This window comes from Giraffa tippelskirchi, chromosome 4, assembly GCF_054371585.1.
Source record: "Giraffa tippelskirchi isolate mGirTip1 chromosome 4, T2T-mGirTip1v1.2.pri, whole genome shotgun sequence".
Taxonomy (NCBI): domain Eukaryota; kingdom Metazoa; phylum Chordata; class Mammalia; order Artiodactyla; family Giraffidae; genus Giraffa; species Giraffa tippelskirchi.
In genome coordinates this window covers 169,568,896-169,595,712 of record NC_137278.1, presented here as the reverse complement: position 1 = coordinate 169,595,712, position 26,817 = coordinate 169,568,896, and the positions used below count along the sequence as shown (strand labels likewise).

The following is a 26,817-nucleotide window of genomic DNA, read 5'->3' as shown; positions in this document are numbered from 1 at the left end:
GTTAAAAGTTTAACCTATCATCTTTTATTAGTAACATTTCCTGTCTGTAACTTGGCCATGTGCTATAAAAGAACAAGAACTGTTTATTTTTATTAAAATTCTCAATGGTCAACATAATAACTGACACACAGTAGGGATTCAGATACTCTTTGTCAAATAACTCTAGACCCAACTTACATTTCCACTTTCTGATCCCTTAAATAAATGTGTCACCTTAGCCAATCACACCTTCCGCTTAACATCTTTGTTGTTTCTCAAAGATTGAAACTTCTTCCTTTTACATATGGTCCACTCTTGCCAGATCTTCAGCCCAAAAAGAACCTCCTTCTTTCAGACATTTTCCAAAGACTAGATGAACCATGTTTCTCTCTCTTCCAGATTCACAGCACTGCTTATCTTTACTGTATCTTTTGACAACACTCAATGACAACCCTTTATATTGACTTAATGTTTGCAAAGTCATTTAACTCTTCAAAGTAAATGCTTGACTCCTGAATTGAGAATTGGAGGTTCTCAGTTGCAGGACTCACATTCACCTTCCCCACCACTCCCAACACCATAGAATGCCTAAATGGTAGTAATGTATGAATAGTAGCTACTTATAAGCCATAGGCTACACCATTCTAAACACTTAGGTTACATGTTTTGATTTCTTAAGTGAGTAATTTAAAAAATTGTTTAAGTTGAGAAATCTTTGACTTTCTAGAAACCTTTGTCAGTGGGTAAAACACTGTCAGAAATGGCTCTTCCCTAGCTTCTGTGCATACCCTAATCTCCCATGAGAGAGGAGACTAATTTGAGGCTTGGGTCTGGAGTTTAACTGGGACAGCAATGACTTGACCCATCCATACAGAGGTCATCAATCTAAATCCCCTAGTTCTGTGACCATAGCATCCTCAAGTCCAAACATACAGAAATAAAAGCCGAAAGGTCAATTGGCATGGTGGAGAAAAGAGTTGTTACGGGCACTTTGAGTCATCAGCAGTTCTCAAGTCAGATTCTTGCCAGAATGTAGATCTGCAAAGGTCAAAGCAAAGGTTCTGGAGGCAGCATCCAGCCCCCATAACAGAAATACTGGAAGGAACTATGGAGCAGGGGTGAAGATGGCTAAAGGACCAACCAAGCAGGCTGGATGTCAGAATTAGCTTCAGACTCAGCAGGGGATTGGTGTGTTAAACAGATCTTCGGGCAAAGCAGAGTTGTGGTTCAGGAGACCAAGCATGGATGACTGGTATTAGGTGACGTGTGAGAATTGCAAGTAGCTCATGAGAATTGCTCATGAGGCATGTAGGTCTCTGTTCATGCCAAGTATAAAATAGCAAATGATTTCCAAACCAAATTTCACTCTTGGGAAGAGGAGGCACACCTTGTACCCTTTGAGGATCAGTTGTCATTGCATCCAGGAGTAAGGAGGATGAGATCTGCTGAATCTGAGTCTTTGGACAGGAAGTCTTTTTATCTATATTGGTTAGGATGTTATTGGATACAAATGAGAGAAACAACTAAAATTTACACAGTAGGTGGATTTATTGACTCATGTAAATGAGGAATTCAGAGTGAGGATGAGTTTCAGGGTTGGTTGTATTCAGTGGCTCAGTGGTGTCAACAGGTGTCATACACTATTAGTATGTACCCAAGAGCCACGTCCTCTCTTTCTTTGCTAATGAAACCCCACAATGTTCCATTTCTAGAAGGTGGGTCATGATCAGCACAAGTCAATCCTAAGAGGGAAATATAGCAAAAGAGGAAATACTTTCTGTCTGTCTTTTTCTTTCTGCTTTGGATGTTGGCTTGAGAACATGATGTTTGGAGCTATCGCAGCCATCTTGTGACCATGAAGCAACCCATAAAGCCAACTTGGCTGATAGCAGAGTAGCAGACTGGATATAAAAATCTTGAGTCCATGGGGCTTACCTGTTGGTCCAGTGGTTGGGGGTCCACCTGCCAATGCAGGGGACGTGGCTCAATCCCTGGTCTGGGGAAAATCCCACATGCCTCAGAGAAACTAAGGCCCTGTGCCACAACTGCTGAGCCTAAGAGCCCATACTCCACAATGAGAGAAGCACTGCGATGAGAAGTCCGTGTATGATAATGAAGAGTAGGCCCTGCCTGCTACAACTGGAGGAAACCTGCACAGAGCAACAAAGACCCAGAACCACAATAAATAAATAAATCTTAAAAAAAAAAATCTTATGTCCTTGAGCTGTTGCACCGAATCTGGACTTGCCTACCTTGAGACTTCTCATTATGTGAGATCGTTACTTAAGGTCCTATGAGCTGGGTATTCTGTCACTGGCAGCTCAAAGCAATCCTAACCAATACAAACTGGGTTTCCTGTCTCTGTGTGCTTTGCTGTTCTCCATGTCAGTCTTATCTTTTGTGAAGCAAAATCACTGCAGTTTGGTATCTGTGGATCACGTGGTCCAGAGGTGACGGAATCTTTTCAGTAGTCCAGCATCCCAAAATCCCAAGAGTCACCTTGATTGAACCAGCCTAGATAATCTACTAGGCTTTGCATCAGGATGGTGGTCAGGAGTATGGAATGCATGGAAGAGCTTATGCTATTCAGGGTCTGCTCCTGGAATGAAGGACAGGTCAGGTGCAGAAAAAAATCTAGATTCTTTTAGCAAAGGCTGTTAGTACCTTGCTCATCTCTCCTAGACTCATCTCCTTGGGGATCACCTCCATCTGGGATGGACAGTTTCCATATACACTGAAGATTTCCTACTTAGGCACCTGTGACTCTGCTGTGGGTATGCTCTGACCAGGGGAGCATGGTAGAACTACTAGGAACTGACCAATTTCCAGGAACAACCCTCAAGAAGGAAGAGATTTGGAAGGTAAATACCCCTCTAGATTTCTTGGTCCTTAATGGGACAATTCCAAGTTATTTTCTATACCTGCTCTGTCCAACACAGTAGGCAGTAACCTCATGTGGCTATTTAAATGAAAACTGATGAATATTAAAATAAAAGATTTAGTGTCTAAGTAACACTAGCCTCAATTCAAGTGCACAGTACTCACAGATGGCTAGTGGCTGCCATATTGGATAGGGCAAACATATAACATTTTCATCACAGATAAGTTTTTTTTTTTTGGACAATGGCATTCTACACAGGGGCTTCCCAGGTGGCTCAGTGGTAAAGAATCTTCCTGCCAAGCAGGAGACATGGGTTTCATCCCTGGGTAAGGAAGATCCCCTGGAGAAGGAAACAGTAACCCACCCCAGTATTCTTGCCTGGGAAATCATGGGGTGCTGGTGTGCTACATTCCATGAGGTCAAAAAGAGTCAGATACAACTTAGCGACTGAACAACAACAGCAACATTCTACACAATCTCTTAGGGGGGCCTCACCAGAAGAGAACCATTGACAATTTATTGATTCACCCCTTATTGGTCTTCCTCCCTTTCCTATTTCACTTCCTCACTCTCATTGAAGCTTCCAAATAAGTTTCTTGCCCCTAAATCCTTGTCTCATTGTTTGCTTTTTGGTGAGCACTGTTAACATAATACCCCTGGGATACGAAATGGGACATAGGATGTGGTTGACTACAAACAAAAGTCCTCTACAGTCTTTCTACTTAAAGTATGGTCTGTGGACAGGAACTAGATGCCAAAGCAGAACCTTGGGCCCCAATCCAGGCCTGCTGAATCAGTGTTAACCTTTTAATAAAATTCCCAGGTGATCTGTAGGCATGTTGAGGTTTAAGATGTCCTGATCTATGAGTCCCTTAGACAGAGAGAGGGAAAAAAAGCAAGACCTGATAGAATATACCCACACAACTATGACAGCTTTTTAAACAGAGGTTGTCTGCTTATAAGTCCCCAAAGGCATGTGCCATCATCTTTTATTTCAGGACTTCAATTTCTTTACCGATGTTTGAATGTTTTTGCTTGTTTTGAGGGTCTTGTGATCCATTAGCTTGAGGTCCCCTTATCTTTATGGGGGCCATGATCTCAGCTCACTCTGTGCTTTATTTTTTAAACCCAAGTGTACTTTATTAAGATGCAAATTATACAAAAATATCTGGTATTTTATTTCACTTTGTCATCATCTGTATCACAAGTGATAATAAATTTTCCTATACTTCTCCCTTCAAAAAATTAAAAATAAAATTTTCCCTCTTTTAAAAAGTTAATTATTTATCTCAAAAACTTATCATAAAGGCCAGAAAGGAGATTCAGTCAGAAGCTCCCTAGAGTCTAAAACTGAAGAAAAACACTTTAATACTGAGGAAGGTCTTAATGCAATGGATAAAATAGCATATTAGGATTTTCCACAAAATTTATTCTTTTATTCTCTTATTTCAAGTGCACATTTGTAATGACCCACAGTAATATTGTGGGGTGTTTTCCATTCCATCTTAAAAGGATAATGAATTACTGCCTAAGTAAAGGACCATTTGTCACTCTTGTACTTTAAATTGGTCTCTTTAGCACTGATGTTTCCTCCCTGTCTTCAGAGGGGCTTTGGGTCCCCAGTTGAGCATTTTATCATAAGGTGATCAGGGTGCTATATACCTGGCAAGGTTTTCCTCTGATGGATTTTCACAGTCAGTGAGTGAATAAACTCTCTCTCATAAAGACAATAGGATTCTCCATCTCAAACTAAATTTGTTCTCATTAGCTGGTTCTGAGGATTTCAGTGGCAAATTTTCTGGATGTTAATAATGCTATTTTGAGAATACCTGTACCTTGCCTGCTTAATGAACACGATGATGGAAAAGCAAACTATTTTTCATTCCACTAAGAAAGACTTCATGCCCATTTCCTGTCTCATGTTTCAGTTCTAGACTTGCTTTGCTTTTTGTGAAATTATGTTCAAATCACACTTCCATTAGTGTTAATTTGGTGGCTTTTGCAATGCTCTTTAATTCTTCAGCCAGCAAGTAGCTTGTTCCCTGCTTATCCCTGATGGAGGCATTTTGTTTGGCTCAGGAGTGTCTTTTGAATACTGGCGTCAGTATTCAAACGGTGTCACAAACGGTGCTTAAATTTACACCTGAAATGTGTCTGGAAAGGACATCTGTTGTATCAGCAGATTATTTCTACAGAACTGGTTAATTAAAGGATAATCGGGCTTCTGCATATATGTGCAACCTGAGCGCTGTTTGATTCTTGATCCTCATGAAAGACATCTTAACCTTATTTACCGGGAAGATGTGGGAAATACATTATATGACAGCTAAGGATTTGGAAGCCTTGAAAATGTGATTGCTAGATATTAAAGTGTATGAAAAATTGGGGGCAACTTTATGTATGGTCAGGCTGATATTCAGTTGTTTTGACAAATAATACATTATTTGTTAAAATATTGAAATACTTCCACATTGGCTTTTAAGTGTTTCCAGAGGTAAGCTCCCCTCCCCAACCCCACCATTCCTGCTATACCCTGCCTCACCACCCCAGCAGCCACTGTTTTCCCCTCAAGGAATCTCCACCTTCCTCCCACCTCTACAATTTCACCATTAAATACACTAAAGATTTAACACCTGGCCTTCCAGGTGCTTCTCATCTCAAGGAGATAGCAGTGAGCAATGGCCTGGAGCAAGATCTTAGTTCCCTGCCCAGGCATTGAACCTGGGTAGCCTGGGTGAAAAACCCAGAAATCCTAGCCACTAGACCAGCAAGGGTTAGAGGCTAGAGGCAAAGTTTCCCTGGCTTTTGTTCCATTTGAAAGCAAAAATGTTTCAAGGAAGCAAAAACTGTAAAAACAAGTACAAAGTTTATTATTAGAGACATAGCCTAACAAGTCGGAGAGGGCACAGAGAAACAGTTTATTGAAGACAGAAGCAAGGCAGAGATGCATACCCGGAGAGAAAAGGGTATGGGTATACTCCCTGGGGAGGAGTGCCCCAGAGAGACGACCAGTTACTTACGTAGAGCACTTCTTCTGGGCCTCTGTTTCTCTTTGGCCAATTATCTCATTATTTTCACAACATCTGACTTGTCCTAGGTCCCTCCTTGGCATGCATGCACATCTTTTAGCCAAGAAGGATTCCAGCACAGAGGCCTATGGGAAGGTTGACAACATCCCTTATGGGGTGGCACCCCTCACTTTTGACCCCTAAGGAGACTTTCTGTGCATGTGTAGTCAAGGAGGTCTCCTTGACCTGGAGAATGAGAAATACATGGTTTCTTTATCTTTTATTCAAGCAGGACTCAGCTCTTCCTCACTCTGGTCATCACCTTTATCTTGGAGTGTCTGTCCACAGGGGACAGTTTCCAGCTGCTCAGCCTGGGGAACATCTATCTCTTGCCTCACTTCCAGGACTTTGGTTACTGCTAGTGTCCCCCTATGGCTAGCTGGCTATCCATAAGTTGGCTGGTGGATGCTCTGCTATATAGGTTGCTTAAAGTTTTTTCATGTCACCCTTGTGAGGATTCATTCATCTTGCTATCTATCACTTGAACATTCAAAGCCTTCAGAAAACAGCCCTACAATCTTAGAAGGGAGGTTCTCTTTGGAATAGTAAAAATAACTGAGTCGACTTAAAGTGGGTAAGAGTATTTGGCCACTTTCATCTCAATGAACGCAATATTCCTTTTACTGTTGTATTTTTTGGAGGCAAGCAGAGTGGGGCACCTATTCTTCACTTGTCAGTCAAAATTAGACTCTGGTCTTTTAAGACGTAATGCTCAATTTGCCTCCAAACTTTGCACCATGCTCCTACCTTGTTTTTAGATTCCAGTTGCATTAGTACCCAGAAAATAAGACCTGGAAAAACAGAGGTGAGAGCAGGTTTTTCTCCTTCCTCTTTAAGATGCTTTTAGGGCCCCCTAGTGGCTGTTTTGAAATAGGTTTCTTATGATTAGATCTCCTTGACCCTGATTTTTTTTTTTTTTTTGAAAAGACCTTTTTGAATCTCTCCTGTGACAGGTGCAATAACAGTGTGGAGATAAATAGATAACAGTCGGTTTAGAGGGCTCAATATTTTTTTCAATTCTCAGTTCTTAGCAAAAGCGGTGCAGATTCCTTAGAAATAACAGATATATCACCTTACCTATTCTATTCTGCATTCCTCATACTATATCATAGCTGAAATCCTTTGAAGACATTTATATCTGGTTTGTGTCAAAGGGCTATAATTCATAGGCAAGTACATCCTACTTTTGGAGATAAAGATATAGATACAGGTATAGATAAAATCTCCCACTGGTGGGGCGAAGGAATTCTTCAAATGGGGGTTTGCCGTGATATTAACTAACAGAAGGGTTCAGTTTGTGGAATAATTCAGTCTGGCAACATTCCTATCACTTACAGCATTAGATATTCCAATGACTTTAAAACACTGCAAAACTGAATTGACAAAGGAAAGCTTTTATATGTTTAAGGTGCTTACTGACTGATGCGAGTAATTTTTATGAAATCCCTGAATAATGAATGTACCTTACTGACCAAGGTGACTAATATTCCCTCGCCTACCATGGTCATATTTTTCTTTCTAAAATCCAATCTCAAGAATGCACTACATTGGGGTAATTATAATGGAGATGTTTATTTCCCACATGCTTATCTTTTAGTTTCTGATGTTATTCTATTATTTTCCCCTTTGCTTGTAAATTTCAGGTCTCTCCTTTGTCAGTCACATTACTCTTATTCATATGCTAATGTAATAATGTATTTTACACCACTAATGAATTGAAGCAAAGCAATGAATAAAAAGAAAGCCTAAATTCTTGCCTTAACTTTACCCGGTTCTGAGGCGGGGGTTAGACTAGGGGAAAGTAGGAGGAAGCAAGGACAGTCGGTCCCCCAAAATAAAAACGATCACCTTGTTTTCAGCGCGTTCTAGAACAGAGGTGCACGTCACAGGAAGAGAGGAGCAGCTTTCTAGCTAAAAGGCTTGGCGTTAAACTTTGACACTTTAATGGCCTCTAAGGATATTAGATAATATTTTATCATTTAATGTTCTCCGACACGGTAATGGCATCAAAACCAGATAGGATCTCCTATCCCGGCAAAAGTGCAGGGTCAGACTCATCCCCGCGGAGATAAGACAGCAGGACCCCAGGATCGTAGTTAACTTATCCCGAAGCTCCAATGCAAACGTTTTTTACTTCTTCTCCGGGGCCGCTGCTGTGCAACCACTACCTTCTTTTCGCATTCTCCTCGGCTCGGTGTGCCACAGAGATTAGGTAAACTGCGCTCCGGAGCTGGGCAAGAGCGGGTGGCGGTGGTGCTCGCCGTGTAAGTTGGGGTGGGTGGGTTGGGGAGTCGTTGCTTAAAGAGGCTGGAAAGAAGGGAGCGGGTGGGGGGAAGGGTCCTGGCGATGACTCGGGTTACTGAGGCAAGAGTGAGCTCCCGAGCGGAGAGAGGGACAAACCTCCGGAGCCCTTGGGTCCCCAGCCTGACCTCTGGGGAAAATGGTCAGCGCGGTAGCCCGAGCTCGGCGTCCTTTCCTTATGCACCCACTCCCTTCCCCACCCTTGCACTTTCTCCTTTTGCCTCCTTTCCCTGCCTCTTCCAAGAACCAGGGTGGGCTTTCCGCTGCCTCCTCTGAAACCCCGGCTAAGAGAGCGCCACTCAGAGGCGAGGCAGAAACCCGGCTGCCCAGCCTGCGGGGGAGAGGTGGGGACCCTGGGGGGAAGGGGACCCCAGAAGCCCTGGGACCGAGCTGAGGAAAAACCCAGGAGCTGGATCGCGCGCCGGAGCTCCGGGCTCCCACAGTTGTCCATCCTTCTCCCTGTCTCTCTGCTTTCTCCGTCTCTGGGTTTTCTCTCCGGGCCTCCCCGTTCCAGCCACTCTCACCGCCCCCCTACCCTCCACCCCCGGCCCAGCCGATTTCACCCTTTCCTTCCTATAGAGAAGTCTCGGCGACCCACTCTGGTCTTTAGGATTGGGAGGCTGGAAGTCCATTCAATGGGATCCTGCGCTCGGGGTTCTTGTGCCGAGAGGGAAAGAGCAAGAATGAAATCAGAACAGGGAGGGGGCGTGTTGTGCTTGCATGGGGTGCGTGTGTACCGGGGGTGGAGGGGGGACGGGCGCAAAGAAATGCAGTTTCTCCGAAAGAATAGGGAGGCTTGGACCGGATTCTTGAATACGTAGCTCCAAATGATGCTGTCAAAGCCCTTCAACGTGGCTTCTCGCAACCTCAGCCTGTCCCATATCCTGCCCACCTTCGAGAGGAGCGGCGACCCGAGTAGAAGTGGAGGCGGGGAAACTTCCTACTTCTCACGACGGCTGCTTTGTACAAGCAGGCGTGGACAGGCTGCACGGCCTTGCGAGCTTGCAACAAGAGTCTACGGCAGCAGCTGCGGACCCGTCCCGCTTCCCTTCCCCCTCTTCCCGCGAGGCTCGCCAAGCCCGAGGCGGCCGGGAGCGGCCCGGCTGGGGAGGGAGAAGGGCGGGGAGCTCCCAGCTTGCACCCTTTCATCCCGGCCCGGGCCAGAATCCCGGCTCCGGGTGTTGCTTCCGCCTGCGTGCTAGAGAGCAGAAGAAGTAGAAGGGAGGAGCCTAGCCCGGGGGCGGAGCCTAGGCGGGGGGCGGCCGCTCGGTCCGAGAGGCTGAGGCGCCTGCAATTGGCCGGTCCCGCCGTCACGGGGTGGAGGCGGGCGCCGAGGCGGGCACTGGCCCCGCCCCCGCTCGGAGCCCGGCCGGGGCTCGCGGTCCCCCCCAGCTGCACAGACATGACACAGACACACAGTCACTGCAGCTGCTGAGCGAGCCCGGCGCCCTGGGCACGCGGCGGCGGGGCCAACCCGGACCCCGGACCCCAGCGCTCGCCCGTCTGCACCCCCGCCGGGCCCCGCGCGGCGGCCCCCGCCTGGTCCGGCGCGCGAGGCAGGGATCGCGCGCCGGCTCCGGCTAGCGGCTCCCGGCTGCCTGCGGCGGCTACAGCGACCGCCCAGCTCCGAGTGCCGGGCGCTCGGGGAAGCCGGCGCGTTTCGGAGGCGGCGGCCGAGGCCGGCGAGCGCTCCCGGAGGCAGCGGGGCCGCCTGCCTCGGCTCCCCGCACCCACTGCTCTGCGCCCCGCCTCCGCTCCGGTGACCTTCCCGGGGAGCCTCCCCCGGCCCCGCGCCCCCGGCCCCGCGCCCCAGGCCGGGGCGAGGCCCTCTCCAGCGTCTCCTTACCGCGGAGCCGCGGGCGGGCGGCGCAGGCCCGGGGGGAGGGGGCGCCGCGGCCGGTTGCAGCCCCCTCGCCGCCGCGCTCTTGGTGCCCGGCCCGGCCGGACTGCCGCCGCTCCGCCACCACGCGGGAGCCCGGGCGCCCGAAGCTGGGGGCGCGGTTGCGCTCGCCCGGCCGGGCTGGGAGCGGGCAGGCCCTGCCCTGAAGGGGCGAAGCGGCTCCGGAGAGCGCGGGAGGTGGAGCCGGCTCCGGCGGCCGCCCCGCGTCTCTCCCCAGCGCCACCTCTCCGGACCCAGCCCGAGGCAGACCCAGGCCCCATCCCATGCGGGGCGCCCCCTGCTCGGAAGAGTCCCGGGGGCAGGGAGCAGCTCCAGGCAGCAGCGCCCAAGGGAGAGGAAGAAGAAACCGTGCTCAGCTCGGGCGGCCCTGACCCTCCCCGGCGCCTTCCGAGGCGGGGGCTGCCCCGAAGTCTGCGCTTGGCACCGCCGCTCGGACTCGGGCAGCGCCTGCTGGGACCCCGACCCGGAACCCCTGCGCCTCGTAGGCGGCAGCGCCGCCGCGCCACCCGGCTCTTCCGCGGTCTCTCTCTGCCCGGCGGCAGTCACGGCCAAGGTAGGAACCCCGGGGGTGCGAGAGAGCCAGCGCGGGGGCTCCCTGGTGAGCGGCGCCGGACAAGTTCTCCCGACCTGTGGCTGGTACTCCCTGTACCGAGGATGCTGGAGAAGAGGGAGGGAGTGAGGGAACACCCTCTGCCGCCTGGGCCCAGAGCCCTGGAGAGGCTGGAGTGAGAAGTCGCCGAGTTTCTGGAGTCCTCCAGGACTTGTCCCGGGGCCTGCCCTGCTCCTAGGCTCTCGGGCTGCTAACTGGGAGCAAGGAGGAATTTCTCGTTAACACCGGGAGGTGTTCTCTCTCCCTCTCCCCTGCTGCTTGTTAGCTGTGAGCATCTGTGCTTTAGGGGAACCTGCTGTATTTGAAGCTGTCCCCTTGGGCGATCCCCACCTGCCTTTCCAGGCGTGATGCTGTAAAGAACTTTTCTTTGCTCCATGTTGCAGAGTCGAGGCCGATTTGGGGTGAGAGCCACAGATTGCGAGTCCCTCGATTGGACAGAGCGGTTTGGGTGATAGTGGTAGCTGGAGGCAGGAAACCCCATCAGTATCACCCCTGTTAGACAAACCTGCTTGTGAGGGTTGGTCTCTGGGTAGCGATCCAGTCTTGTGAAAGTCATTGTTTCTGAAGGGTGGAATGACTCCAAAGTTTGTGCATTCTTAAGTTGTTTTGCTCACTGCCTTAGCACCTTCTTTGAAATTTTCCTCTTAAGGAACCTCAGTCCCCGCAAGCCTACCCTTGCCTGTTTGAAATTTACTGAATCCGTGAGCTTTCCTTGGAATACGATCTGATTTTAAATGGGTCACCTAGGAGGGAGCAGATTGTCTCTCCTGCCCTGAATATGTCCCGCCGGGTGACCCTGTTAATGGGGATGGATTTTTTTTTTTTTTTTTTTGGTCCCTGAGCTGATGTACCTCAGTTGAGCAGATTTTTTGCCCATTTCTGAATCTGTGAATTTTGTCACTCAGTGCATTAAAATGATCCCCCGAGGGAGCAAGATAGCAGCTTACACTCTGCCTGAATGTCACAGGAAGTTTTCCAGGGTCTTATGTAAGTGTCCCCAGAGAGGGCTCTGGCGCCAGCTTCCTTCCTGGGTGGGAGTGGGACTGGGGAAGGGGCACCAGGTGGGCATTCCTCTTCCCTAAAGGCAGCTGCCAGCCCTCTTCAACACAGGTGAAAACCCAAAGTGCTTCTTCACTCCCTGCCGGCAGTCACTTCAGGTGAATTTTCCTCCTCTCCTCTCCTGCCTCCTTCCCACCTCAGGAGTCAACTTTGATAGACTTAAGATAAAGGAAGATTCTAACTTGGGAAAGGAACACGTGGAGGTTTCTTCTCTCATCCCTCACAAATGGGTGACATGAATGAATTACTCACGGGCATGGAGAGTCCTTGCTGAGGATTAAAAAAAAGAAAACAAAACTGGCTTGAAGGTTTCACACATCTCTTAGTGTACCTTTATTTTTCAAGAGTACTTTACACTTTAGTGAAAATTGCTTGCAGAGAACACACATTTATCGAGCCTGGCCCTGTTAATTCCATCCCGGGAAGAAAACTAATTGGAACAGAGAGGCAAAATCGTCAAGGTTTAGCTCTTAGTGGGTTTTTGAGAATGGTAGGGAAAGGAAATAAATCTCCCTAGTGGGATAGAGAGGTTTTTAAGAAAAGATGGTATCGCTCTGGGATAAGTGGAGGTTGCTAGCAAGTATGGCTAACACTGAATGAAGTGTGCTGGGTTGGGGGTTAACTTTTTGGCGTGGGATAATGCAGATTCCTTTGCCTTTTTAAAACATAGCTTAGAAGGGCCTCGGGAATGAAATGCAAGGTTTTTCCATATCATTGCAGGTCCCAGGAGTGCTTCACCTCTTGGGAAGGAAGCGAAGGTTTCCTGTAGTTCTGGGATCCTGAGTCGTGCTTGAAAGTTGATGCAGGAGTGCCTCCATCTTCCGCTGTCTACAGTGGCAGGACACTAGGGGGGACTAGTTTTCTGTTCCATCACCGATGAAGAAAACACCAGGACCTGTGTTACAAAAGGCTGTGGTTTATCTTGAAAGCTCAGGAATCCAAGTCTTTGGTACCTAGTACATGCTTGCAGTAATGAGTGGATTCTGAATGCTTAAGCAGTAGGCCTGCTTACATCTAAAGTGTCATTTGAGCAACGACAGGTGATCTGCAAAGTACTGTGTGAGACCCTGAAAAGACTCAGTGATAATCTAAGTACGTGAGGGCTATAAGTTTTGGGGAGACAGAACCTCCTGCAAACTCTCTCCTTGGGCATTAGATGATGGTCTCATTTCCCTGGGGGTTTGTAATCATAACTCCCCCTTTTGGTTTTTTGAGCTGTACATCTCTTGGTGTCTTCATAAAAACATGCCACCTCCATTCTAGTTGGTGTCTAAATTGGCTCCATTAAGCTTAAAGTTTCTCATTGTCATTCCCTTAAAAGTACATGCCTTGTATTTATACAGATGTAACATAACGATTGGCAGCGTGGTTGCGTGCTCATCTCAGGTGCTCTCTGTGCACTTTTAACAGTATTAAATCATTAGTGTCTAAGTGTTATGCAGCAGAAATGGAAGATAATTCTATTTTAGCTGAAGAACAAAGCTGCCTGGCCCAGGCTTACCCACCGTGGCCAAGTCTTATCAAAACTGACTCCAGAGATGGGCAGACAGGAAAGGTTGGAGAAAGAGTCCAAGAAGAGACTGCCCAGCTTGGAATACTGGCACAAAGAGAGACAGATGTTGCCAAAATTTAGGAGTTACTGGATTCTTAAAGACCCAGCACAGCATCAAGAATCAGACTCAGCCTTTGGGTCTGTGAAGCTGCTGGAGTCGTTACATTTCTCAGAATTTTGGAGTCTAGTAGATTGTGTTTGTGATCATTTACCCATATGTATAGTGCATATTTAACTAGTTTGAGGAGAGCTATTGATGGGACCTAGGGGAAATGGTCAGTATAAAATTGTATTTCTGCTATCAAAGGCTTTGTAGATTGAGTTGTCTAAGCACAGTGTAGCCAGGGGGTAAGAGATTAGAACAGGAAAATACTATTAAATTTTCCATTGAGCGTCAGCTAGTGAAAACTGTGTCCTGTGATCTTAAGGCATGAACGGTCTTGTGACTTTGAAGGAAGCCACGCAGCAGAAGTTGAATAAGAAATTGACACATGATTTGGGCCTCCTTTAGGGTCCAAGAATAAGGTGAAGGTGTGTTTGCAGGCAGAGATTCTCAGAGTGGGATGCACACAGGGTCAGGGATGTAAGACTCAGGGGACTAAGAACTCCAGGTCACCCTCTCACCCCTAGCCCTTGACACCCCTTGGTGATTCAGCCATCTCACAAGATCTGCTAGTGTTGATGAGGCTTTGAACCTCTGCTCCAGAGCATTTGACAGTGAGAGGTACTCAGGTCCTCCATTCCTCCCTGACCCTACTGACGTTCGGAGAGCAGGAGGCAGCAGACAGTAAAGCTAAGGCTTGGAAGTGAAAGTCACTAAGTTGTGTCCGACTCCTTGTGACTCCATGGGCTGTAGCCTGCCAGGCTCCTCTATCCATGGAATTCTCCAGGCAAGAATACTGGAGTGGGTAGCCATTCCCTTCTCCAGGGGATCTTCTTGGATGTATTCCAGGAGGCTTTTCTTCTTTTAACTTAGCAGATGATAATGGAACATCTGTCATGTGACAGATGCCATGCTCTGTGGCATCCGAGGGTCCACAATTAGTTTATAGTCTTCTGGGGGCAGGCAGACATTGAACCATTACAATGAGGTATTCTAGAGTACAGGTTTGTTCAAAGAATGAGCTTGAGTTTGTCAGGATAGTAGAATGGGAGGGAATCCCAGGCAGAAAGAACAGCATGGAAACCTTAAAATATGTAGTGTGAATGGAGAACAGTCAGTAGTGTGGCTGGAAGATAGGATGTTCTGGAAGAGGAAAGCTTGGTGTTACTTAGCAGGGAAATAATTTAACAGGATTCCTAGTTTCATGCTCTGTGTATTCAAGCTGTGGCAAGAATGATTGCTGGATAAGGTCCAAGAGTACCAGTTGATTATCCTACGTTGTTATTAAAAGCAGAAAAGGACATTTTCTTTTTTTGTTCTTTATCCTACATATAGCATTTTGCCTGTTCTTAAAAAAAAAAAACAAAAAACCCAAAAAACTATTAGCAATACAAATAAAGAAAAGGTCCCTTATTATCAACCATAAGTCTGTCCTCCTGTGTACATGGATTACATCTGTGACTTTCATTAGGTGATTATGCAGCAGTGGGAGAAATGACAGTGTTACTTGACAAATGATACAGTGATGGGGACAAATTCTTCCCTATGAGAGTGAATTCCATTTTGTCAGATTTGCTTCTGGGTAGAGTTATGGCTGCATTTAACACTCAAAAAGCTTCTTGTGTTCAGATCATCTCAGTTCTGGCCTCAACTGTCTTTGCTGTTGGAAAAGGAAGAGTTTTGTAGCATTGAGAATGGGTGTGTGTGTGCCTGTGACTGTTTTGTGGGATGAAAAACTTGAAGCGAGGAACAGAGGCATCCATCTTCCTAGATGGCACTGGTGGTAAAGAACCCTCCTGCCAATGCAGGAGACGTAAGAAATGTGGGTTTGAACCCTGGGTTGGGAGGATCCCCTGGAGAAGGACATGGCAACCCACTCCAGGATTCTTGCCTGGAGAATCCCATGGACAGAGGAGCCTGGCCAGCTACAGTCCATGGAGTCACAAAGAGTTGGATGTGACTAAAGCAACCTGGCGCCCACACACACACACACACACACACACAGGCCAGAGGATATTAGAGAGAATGGAAAACCACAGTTGCAGCAGTAATCCCCAGGGTCAAATATATTTAGTTTTCCCAAAACAGTAGCCAGGATGAAAGTGAAGGTAGAAGTCTCTCTCTCTCCCTCTCTGTGCGTGTGTGTGTTGTCTCTGTCATCCTTCCCTGAGTTCAATCAAGTTGACTGGGAGGCAGCGTAGTTTAGGTAAAATCTGGAGATCTGGGTTTGCATCTTGCTTCAGCTTATGCTGATTTTCACTTCATGGCAAATAGATGGGAAAACAATGGAAACAGTGAGAGACTTTATTTTCTTGGGCTCCAAAATCGCTGCAGATGGTGACTGCAGTCATGAAATTAAAGGATGCTTGCTTCTTAGAAGAAAGGCTGTGACTAACCTAGACAGCATATCAAAAAGCAGAGACATTACTTTGCCGACAAAGGTCTGTCTAGTCAAAGCAATGGTTTTTCCAGTTGTCATGTATGGATATGAGAGTTGGATTATAAAGAAAGCTGAGCACCGAAGAACTGATGCTTCTAAACTGTGGTGTTGGAGAAGACTCTTGAGAGTCCCTTGGACTGCAAGGAGATCAAACCAGTCAATCCTAAAGGAAATCAGTCCTGAATATTCATTGGAAGGACTGATGCTGAAGTTGAAGCTTCAGTACTTTGGTCACGTGACATGAAGAACTGACTCATTGGCAAAGACCCTGATGCTGGGCAAGGTTAAGGGCAGGAGGAGAGGAGGTCGACAGAGGATGAGATGGTTGGATGGCATCACCAACTCGATGGACTTGAATTTGAGCAAGCTCCTGGAGTTGGTGATGGACCAGGGAAGCCTGGCGTGCTGCAGTCCATGGGGTCACAAAGAGTCGGACACGACTGAGTGACTGAACTGAACTGATGCTGACTTACTGTGTGACCTTAGACTGTGTATTGACATCTCTGGGTGACTTCGGGTGCTGTCTCCATACTTCAGTGAGTTTTTTGTCTTGTAACTAGGAATGCAGAGGCCAGAGAAAGGGTTTGTCTAAGTTAGTTAGTGGCAGACCTCAGACTACTTAGGTTTTCTAGCTTTCTAGCTCTAAATTGGGAAGAGACCTGACCAGTTCAAACGTGTACTCTACCTTGATTTATCAAACCGCTACAAGCATATAGTGATGAAGAAAAGAAACACAAAACCTTTGTTGTGTTGGTTGTAGATTCCATAGAATTGTAGACTGCATTAGAATTTCTCTGATATGTTAGGCCATTGATATGCAGCTGGGCTTGCTTGCTAAGTTCTTCTGTATTATGGAAACCGGTGGGTTTGGAAGTGTTATCTATTTTTTGAGAACTACATGAGGATGATGCACTTTGTGATAAAAAGCGATGCTGAAAATTGTAATTGTTTCCAAATTAAGTAGATAAAAGCTGAGTTGACCCTGTGGCATTTTGCAAAGCCTGGACTCCAACATGGAAAGGGGGACCTTCTCATTTCGCCTGGGAGGTTATCTTATAGGGGAGCTGTGGGGTGAGTGTGAAGGGAGGAATTTTGGGAAGAAAAACAGATGCAGAAAAGCAATCTTGTTGAAATAGAAGTCAGGAAAATTGCAAACCAACTCAACTTTAAGCCTCCAACTTTGTGTTGCTAGAAAGAAGATTCCTCACCACTCTGGCTCTGATGCTCTCCTGGGTAGAAAGGGCTGTGCTTATTGGAAAGAGGAGATTAGAAGTAAGTGCAATTGTAAATATAAGGTTTGTGGCATTATTATTTCAATGTTGAAGCTAAGTGTAGGAATGGCCTATTTTAGCAGAATTGGGAGAATCTTTTTCACTCTTAAACTGTTTATTTTGTAATTGTAGCTAAGCATAGGAATGCCCTGTTTTAGGAGAACTTGGCTTATAAATCTGATTTTTAGAAGCAAATAATTCAAGGGAAGTAATTTGGTACAAAATTATTTTTATTTTACAAAAAGGATTCATAGCAAACCTCTTTTTAATAGTTCCTTTATTGTATTTCAAGTTATTTGAGTAACACAATCATGATGGACGCTTTTGAGAGCCTTGCCTGTTATAGGAAAACCAAGAATTTTTCAAATATAAACTTTTCAAGGAATATAACTATCATACGACCCAGCAATCGCACTACTGGGCATATACCCTGAGAAAACCACAATTGAAAGAGATACATGTATCCCAATGTTCATTGTAGCACTTTTTATAATAGCTAGGACATGGAAGCAACCTAGATGTCCATCAACAGATGAATGGATACAGAAATTGTGGTACACATTTACAGTGAAATATTACTCAGCTATAAAAAACACATTCGAGTCAGTCCTAATGAGGTACGTGAATCTAGAGCCTATTATACAAAGTAAAGTAAATCAGAAAGACAAATATTGTATATTAATGCATGCATATGGAATCTAGAAAGATGGTACTGATGAACCCATTTGCAGGGCAGCAGTGGAGATGCAGACATAGAGGACAGACTTGTGGGCACAGTGGGGGAAGAAGAGAAAGGGACGAATTGAGAGAATAGCATGGTAACATATACATTGCTGCTACTGCTGCTGCTAAGTCGCTTCAGTTGTGTCCGACTCTGTGCGACCCCATAGACGGCAGCCCACCAGGCTCCCCCGTCCCTGGGATTCTCCAGGCAAGAACATTGGAGTGGGTTGCCATTTCCTTCTCCAATGCATGAAAGTGAAAAGTGAAAGTGAAGTCACTCAGTCGTGTCCGACTCTTTGAGACCCCATGGACTGCACCCTACCAGACTCCTCAGTCCATGGGATTTTCCAGGCGAGAGTACTGGAGTGGGGTGCCATTGCCTTCTCTGAACATATACATTACCATATGTAAAATAGATAGCAAGTGGGAGTTTGCTGTATGATGCAGGGAGCTCAGGGCTTCCCTGGTGGCTCAGATGGTAAAGAAGTTGCCTGCAATGTGGGAGACCTGGGTTCGATTCCTAGGTTGGAGAATAGCCTGGAGGAGGGTGTGTCATCCCACTCCAGTATTCTTGCCCGGAAAATTCCCGTGTCCAGAGGAGCCTGACTGGTGACAGCCCACGAAGTCGTAAAGAGTTGGACATGACTGATTGCCTAAGCACAGCACAGGGAGCTCAACTCATATCTATAACAACCTAGAGGGGTGGAATGGAGCGGAAGATGGGGAGGAGGGTTCGGGGGAGGGCACATATGTATATCTGTGGCTGGTTCGTGTTGATGTGTGGCAGAGGCCAACACAATGTTGTAGAGCAAGTATCCTCCGATAATTGTATTTTGTTCCCTACTTCTCAGTATTGTACAGGTATAACCTTTGGTGATTATTAGTTAACTCAAAAACAAAACAAAACAAAACACCTACTTCAGTATTCTAACAAATAATACCAGCTTCTCCTGCCAAGGAGCCTAATACTGAACTGTGTTACAGAAAGGAAGTAGTTACATAAACTTTGTAACCACTGACTGACTGCATAGTGTTACTTTGCTTGCCTACCTGCTGGGGCCAGTTGGTCAATTTAACCACCATTCCTCCTGGCGATTTCAGTCATAACTTCATAACTATCCATCTGCATGAGTTTCTCAACCACCCTCATGTTCTATGTCTTAGGACATACCAGGAACTGCTGCTACTAAGTCACTTCAGTCGTGTCCGACTCTGTGCGACCCCATAGACGGCAGCCCACCAGGCTCTGCCGTCCCTAGGATTCTCCAGGCAAGAATACTGGAGTGGGTTGCCATTTCCTTCTCCAGTGCATGAAAGGGAAAAGTGAAAGTGAAGTCACTCAGTCGTGTCCGACTCTTCGAGACCCCGTGGACTGTAGCCTACCAGGCTCCTCCGTCCATGGGATTTTCCAGGCAAGAGTACTGGAGTGGGGTGCCATTGCCTTCTCCGATACCAGGAACAGAAGTGGTTTAAAAAGTAAATTGGGTTAGAGTTTCCAGGCTTCTCACTTTTCCTAGTTGGAGAGACATGGAATTAATTTTGTTCCACTGAAGTATACAGTCGAGGCGATATGCATGAGGCATTTACAAAAAAATCAAAATCGTGCTCACTCACTGGCTCCTTTTTCCCTGCCCTGAAATATCTAGGGCTTTTGGGTTTTTTTTTTTTTTCCTTTATCTCTTGTGAAAGTTTCCAAAAAAGAATTGGTTCTAGGAATGAAAGAAAATGGAAGGTGCTTAAAGGCTCCAGAGGTAATTTGGGGCAACCTGGAGTGGTAGAAAATCACAGGCTGGGGTGAGAATGGGATGTGCAGTCTCACCCATAATTTTAGCTTCTCGTGTCACATTATGGGACCATGCTTTGGATGGGCAGCAAATGCAGATGGAGATGGAACCTGGGCTACTGGATGGGGCCTGCTCTTAACAGAGCCCTTTATTTTGACATCCCCAGGCCAGTTGGGAAGAAAGGACTTTAGCTGATCTTTCAAGCTCTAAATGGTAGCATGAAAATTTAGGAGGATTTACAGAAGAACGTAGTCATGTGGGGATGTCATTCTTACTCTTTTTTTTTTTTTTTTTTTTTTATTTAAATTCAGTCGCAAATCATGGACTCTTCAGTGCTACTCTGTGGTCAGGGACTGCCTTGGTGCGTTAGACACGTTTGTTATTATTGAGGTTAACATTTTTGTGGCTAACTGGGAACCATCCCCTCCTGGCTTTTGTTTCCAGAACAGTTGCATAAATCTTTAATCTGCCAACACTATTTGTGTACCAGCCTCCTTGACTGAAGCCAGCTCTCCTCCGAGAAGGGAATGGTATTTTGTGGCTGCTTGAGGAGCCAAGAGAGGCAAAGGCTGAGTGATTCACAGGGCGGGGCTTCTCTTGCCTGCAGGCATGGTGCCTGTCACTTAGTGGGTCTGCAGTGAATAAACAGTTGTGTCCACACAGAGTGATTTGCTGTCAGAGTTGTGTTTCCAGATTCAGAGTAGGGGTGATGGGGAGAGAGAGCTGAGTGGATACTGGTGGACTCACAGACATGGGCTCCTTGAGGTCTCTGCCGAAAGCTGTTATCTAAAAAATGTGAGGGACATTTCAGATCAGCAAAATGAATTCTCTTAGGGATTCATTGTTGTGGTTCAGACATTGACGACTTTGTAAAAAGGCAGGGGAAATAGGATCCTGGAATGCGGCATGTGTCTCCTTTCCTCTGAGTTTCTAGGGACTGTGACTTCTCTGGCTTGGAAGGAGTGGACGAGCTCTGATGCTGATTCACATGTATATGTCAGGTTGCCTTGAAAAGCGTCTTAAATACAGTACACCTTCGGACGGATGGTGGATGATGACCTTTCTGTTGATGAATGTGGAGGGACTTAGATGTGGATGCGGCCAGGGCTCCCGCATTTGGAGGGTAAAATGGACCTGAGTAAACAGAGGGGGGACTCAGGTGCTCGGTGTCCAGTAGGAAGGACTTTCTTTGCCATCTTGGCATCTTATCCCCCTTCTCTGTTGGCATAGTTCCTTCCTTCCCAGGCTTGGCAGTACCTTGTAAGTACTCACGGATTCCTTCTTGGTGGACATCTGAGCTGCGATGTTGAGACACTGCCGGGGCTGCAGCTGACCCTTGAGCCCACTTGACCTTCATTTCACAGTCGGGAAACTAAGGCTGGGGAGGTCAAGAGAATGGTCCAGAGGGGAGGCAGGAGAGGACCCTGGCTTCCTGACCATCTTGTGCAGCCTGAGACTCTCCCTCTTCATATCCCCTACCTTCTGGGTGTCTGCCCTCTGCCCTTTCCTCCAGCACATTCAGCTCCAGTCTTTTCCGCACCCACGTTTCTTGTGTGCTGCTTTTGTGCCAGCCACTCTTCCATTTGTTCATTTTATGTCACTTCATCCTTAACGATAACCCTATGAGGTGGGTGATGTTACTTTCCCATTTTCCGGTTGTGGAAGCTGAGGTTTGCCCAGATCACACAGTCACGGAGCATGGAGCCAGGATCCAATTCATAGCTGTCCTGACTCCTCTGTCTGCTGTCTCTGTACTGACCTGGCTTCTAATCAGAATTTCTCCTTCCTGCCCACAGGCCCTGTACACTTTCTGTCTCCTTGAGATCATTGGTCAACATGTACTTAGCCAGTGTTCATTCATCAGCCACCATTCATGAAACTCCTGCTCTGTGAGGTCTCTGTTCGACTTTAGGAACATGGAAATGAGATCACCTGCTTGCATCCTCTAGTAGCCTTGTCTTGGTGAGGGAGGTCGGTGTGATGAAGGCATGGATGGAGAGCAGTGGGCATGGTGTCTTGGGCAGCATTTTGCTGGAGGGAGTCAGAGGAGAGAGTTTCGATCTGGGTCTTAGTGACTAGGAGCTGGAAGGACAGAGTGACAGGGGGCATCACCTAAAACACCCCAAAATGTGCCTGTCCTTTTCTCCTTGGCACTGTCAATATCTGTCTGCTTTTCTTACTTTCTTCCTTCTGCGTCAGTGCCTTGAAGCACTGAGACTGGCTTACACTCATCCAGCTCCTCTCCTAGCACTTAGGAATCCTTCAAGAAACGTTTATTAAATTACATTGAAAGCCTTCTGTCCTTGCCCTCAGGCAACATAGTTGGAGTGATTGGGGAAAAAAAAATGTGTGAGAAGTTAACAACAGAAGATTCAAATGAACAGTTCCCAGCAGCAGCAGCAACAATGTGGCAGTGCAGTGAAACGTGGTGGATTATTGGAGCCTAAAGTTGATGGGAAATCAGAAGCCAGAGTTTACTTTAGCTGTTTCAATTCAACTGAGGTAGGATTTGACTTGGGTCCTTGGACACAGGATAATTAAAATTTGAATGGAAGGATTAAACAGAGGTAGAAGGGCTGGCTTAGGCTGATGAATGCACACATAGACATTTAGGGGTTGTGAAGGAAGTCAGCTTGGGTTTCCATTAATTGAGGAACTGGAGATGAAATTGGCAAGCTAGACTGAGGCTGTGGGCTTTTGGAAGGCTTTTGATCAGGAAGATGGTGTATGTATACAAAGCTCTGTTTTAGGAAGCTGAACCTAGTGCCATTATTGAGGCCAGACTGGAGTGGGGAGAGATGACAGCTGGGAGGTCACTGAGCAGGCTTTTGTACTAGTTCGGATATGAAGTTCTAAAGGCCACTGGGTTAGAACCAGTCCAGGTGGATGGAAACTGAGGGATGCGTCAGAATTTTCCTCCGATCCCACTCATTGAAGTCCGAGATGATTTTCATTGCTCACTGGAAAGTAGTCTCATCGGAATGAAGTCTCTTTGTGGCAGTAGCAGCAGTTTAGTGGTACTTTCTCTCTTGTCTGGGCTGGGCATGAGGATGGGTTTGGGGTAAAAATGAACTCTTGGACCCTGTCTTATTGGGGGCTTGTTCAAATGAGCCCCCTAGTCTTGGATGACTCCTGATAAGAGGGGGAATGTAGAAAAATTTTCTTTTCCTTGTGAGTGGTTCCTAAAGCAGCTCTGGAGGGATAAGTGTGAAATAATTGGAACTCTGACATCTGGGCTCTAGGTCCACCTTGAAAGTGAAGCTGGGTCGTGCTCAGTGTGACTGGTGGTGTGTCTCTGCCTGAGGAGGGCCCTGCTGTGAGAGATCACAGTACACACTTTTCAGAATTGTGCAATTAACCATTATGGATAACAGAATTTTTCAAATAGGATAGTCCAATTCCTTATAGAGAGTCTTTATTTTGAATCTTTAAAAAGAATGAGGGCTTTTCTAGAATGTTCTATGTATTTATCCTCACTGACTCACTCTCAGCCACTGGAAAACATCCAACTTTCTTATCAGGATGCACAAAGCTTGTTGTGAACTGGCCCCTGCCTTTCTCTGCAGTCTCATCTCCTCCTGCCACCACCACCCCCCCCGCCCCAATCCCTAGCTTATTATTTTTCTTCCTTACTGTTTGGTGTGTGTGTGTTAAATTGCTTCAGTCGTGTCTGACTCTTTGCAACCCTATGGGCCGTAGCCCGCCAGGCTCCTCTGTCCATGGGATTCTCCAGGCATGGATACTAGAGTGGCTTGCCATGCCCTTCTCCAGGGGATCTTCCCAACCTAGGAATCAAACCCACATCTCTTCATGTCTCCTGCACTGGCAGACGGGTTCTTGACCCCTAGTGCCACCTGGGAAGCCCTTACTGTCTTGAAAGTGAAAGTGAAGTTGCTCAGTCATGTCCGACTCTTTGCGACCCCATGGACTGTAGCCTACCAGGCTTCTCCGTCCATGGGATTTTCCAGGCAAGAGTACTGGAGTGGGGTGCCATTTCCTTCTCCAGGGGATCTTCCTGACCCAGGAATTGAACCCGGGTCTCCCGCATTGTAGGCAGACACTTTATGCTCTGAGCCACTAGGGAAGGCCCTCAAACCTGCCAAACTGTACATCTCCCTCTCCTCTGCCTGATAAGCTCTTTCCCTCTTTATCTGCTTGGGATACTTCTATTTTTCCTTCAAAACCCAGCTCAGGCAGTCTTTCCTTCAAGCTTCTCTTGATACTGGGCACTGAATTGCATCTGTCTTTGCACTGGCTTCTCCTGCTGCGCTTTCTGCACCATGTTCCCTGTGCCTCCAGCTGGCTGGCCCTCCAGAGTGTGGGAGCCCTTCAGTACAGACAGCTTCTCACAGCTCTGGTTGTACTGTGTGCCGGAACCATGTTTTCTACCCAAAGAGTGGTGGATGCTGGTGGTGGTGATTTTGGATTTCATTGAATTTGCTGTCCAGGCGTAATGGAACACTTTCTAGCTGAGCCTTGAGTATTCTGCAGTCCTGCAAGGGGATTCTCAAATCTAAAGAATGTATACTCCCTTGCCAGTGGCCAGATGGTGGTGGGTCATCCCTGGAGTCCCTTGATGCCTTCAAGGAATGTGGTGGAGGTGGAGGAGGAGATGCGGGTGAAGGAGGTGGAGGTAGAAGCGGGGGTAGCGCCTTACCATTTCTCCAGGTTAGACATGTCTTCACACCAGCCTTTACACCAGTAACCAAGGGGACGGGAGAGCTGCAAGGCCCATGGTCTATGTAATCTCCACGACTCTGTTGCCACCACTCTCATCCCCATCCCTCTTCTACTTACTGCTTTTCCTGTTGTTTCCCTGCTACATTTTTCTACTTTTTCCATTTTCTCAGATCTTCAGCCTCCTCAATCCTCTCCTGTTAGGCTTTTTAAGCCCTGATGGAGTCATCGTCAGGCAATCCAAAACACACCTTTTCTTCAAGTGTTTGATTGAAGGCCTTACCCTCAAGTGTTTCCTTTTTTCTGGCCACAGTGTCAGTTGTCAGTTCCTCAGTGCTCACAGAGGCTTGGATCGCGTTTTCTGTTTACTAGGCTTAATACCATTCCACATTCCTAGAGAAACAGTTGCAGAATTGCAATTGTAATTGATTGAGAAATTATCAGACAGTGAAGACGAGTGGCTAGGGAGCTGGCTGAATTTGTGCAGAAGCCCAGTACCCAAAGACTCTTCACTGGATAAGCACGTGTTTATGTTGGAATATTTATTATTGCCTCTAGTATTTGTGAGGTCCATTTGGGTTTTTATTACACTGCCCTTGTAAGCCAGGCATTGGTGCTGCATGAATAGGTTTGCTCAGAGAATTATGGAGGAGTGATAGATGAACCCTGGGCTTATCAGACGGGTTGTGTGATCCAGGCACCACATTTTATGAACCTGCATGTGGCGTGGGCTCTGGTTACATGGTTCGGGAAGTCCTGCTGCTTTTCCAGCAGTGGTCTGACCTAATGCACACCCGGGAATGCTTCCTGTGTCTTGTTCTTTGTGCCAATTTCCTTTTCTTTCTGCTCGGGTTTATCCATAACTCCTGTTGAAATGGCATTTTTGAGCTCATTTAATCTGTTAATGCATGTGTAATGCTCAGGACAGGAACTGGTACACAGAAAGCTGTTGTAATTGTTGTTTTTATTTAGAGTCTCTCCATTGTGTCTCCCCCATCTCTCCCCCTTCTGGTGGTTGTGCTTGATGAAATAGGAAAACAAACAGTTCCCAGGGATAAGGAGAGGGGCCACTGACTTTCTCTGTTCAGCCCTGTCCGAAGGTCTCAGAAAATCTGCAGAAGTCCGAAGGTGAAGGCAAACACTTGCTCAGTAATCACTCGAGGCCATTTTTTCAGGAGCTTTTGGTCCATCTTGCTACAGACTCTCACTGGGGACTTGGGCTCCAACAGGTAAAGTGGATGAGAGCCAATAAAGAGTATAGGAAGGCACTCTTAAGTAGGTTGTCATGAGCGGTATTTAAAATAACAGTAACATGATAACAGGTGATCACCATGATAGCTTCCATTTATCAGATGCTTCTTACGCACTTCTGAGATGTACTTGACATGCATGGGACCTTGTGATCTCATAACCCTCCGAGCCATACAGATTCGTGTTACAGATGAGGAAACTGAGGTGCCCAGGGGTTATTTGTCCATGTGATAAAGCCAGAGATGGGAACTCAGTTCTGTCTCTAGAATAGTTTCCTTGTAATCGCTGGTCTGTGATCCACTAGCCCAGGTATCTTGACACTGGATTATACAGACCCCTGGGGATACATGAAGGCTTTCATGGAGTATGACAAGTGCGGGTGGTTTTAAGGGGAGTCAGTATCCAGAATTTTGACCTCATATGTGGACACTTTCTTGAAATTGATTGGACTGACACCACCCCTTCAACCTCCCCTTTCATAGGTCTTTGTCCCCATTTTATAAAGCCACATCTCTTGTCCAGCATTAATATTACTGACGTACATTGCTCTGAGTACAAAATCCTTAAGGGGCACTGAACAAAGAAACTGTTTGAAATTGGTGTGTGGGAACCTTCTAAATAAGCAAGGCACTTCTTCAAGGCTGCCTCTTCCTCCTTTTTTTACCTGTTTAAACTTGGTGCTAAAAACAAGGCATTTGTGTCCCTTTCTTATACTAAGGAGTGCTATAAAAATTTCAGATCTTAAGAAATAACTTGCTTTTAAATCTTTAAAAATGAATGATAGGTATCAGATTTAGATTCCATTTAAAAATATGATGTGAAAATTTTATTTTAAAATGTTTGTGTTTACCATATGCTCAAAATTCTGTTCTTAGAAGGTACTCAGTTTATAATGAAAACATTAGACAGTAGCCTAAAAATAGGCAAGGTTTTCAAATCTCAGAATTCAAAAAAAGCTTGAAGATCACTGTACTATACTTCTTCCTAAGATACTGCAGTTCAGAGGGGACAGTTCTAAAATTGTTTTCTGCCACAGACCCTTATACACTAGTGTGTTTTGTTTTTTTTTTCCCCAGAGAATTTTAGCAACATCAGTGTCTTCCCAGGTAGCTCAGTTGGTAAAGAATTTGCCTGGAATGCAGGAGACCCTGGGGTTCGATTCCTGGGTCGGGAAGATCCCCCGGAGAAGGGATAGGCTACCCACTCCAGTATTCTTGG

General features: G+C 46.5%; 1 protein-coding gene across 3 annotated transcripts in view; it reads left to right on the top strand.

The window, feature by feature from the left end:
- The first annotated feature begins 9,631 nt into the window (after window positions 1-9,631).
- Window positions 9,632-26,817, top strand: part of LARGE1 (LARGE xylosyl- and glucuronyltransferase 1) — a 607,716-nt gene continuing 590,530 nt past the window's right edge. For all 3 annotated transcript variants that reach the window (XM_081591375.1, XM_081591376.1, XM_081591374.1), the window contains exon 1: window positions 9,632-10,682. The gene's annotated coding sequence lies outside the window, so the exon portion shown is untranslated. The remainder of the gene's footprint in view (window positions 10,683-26,817) is intronic.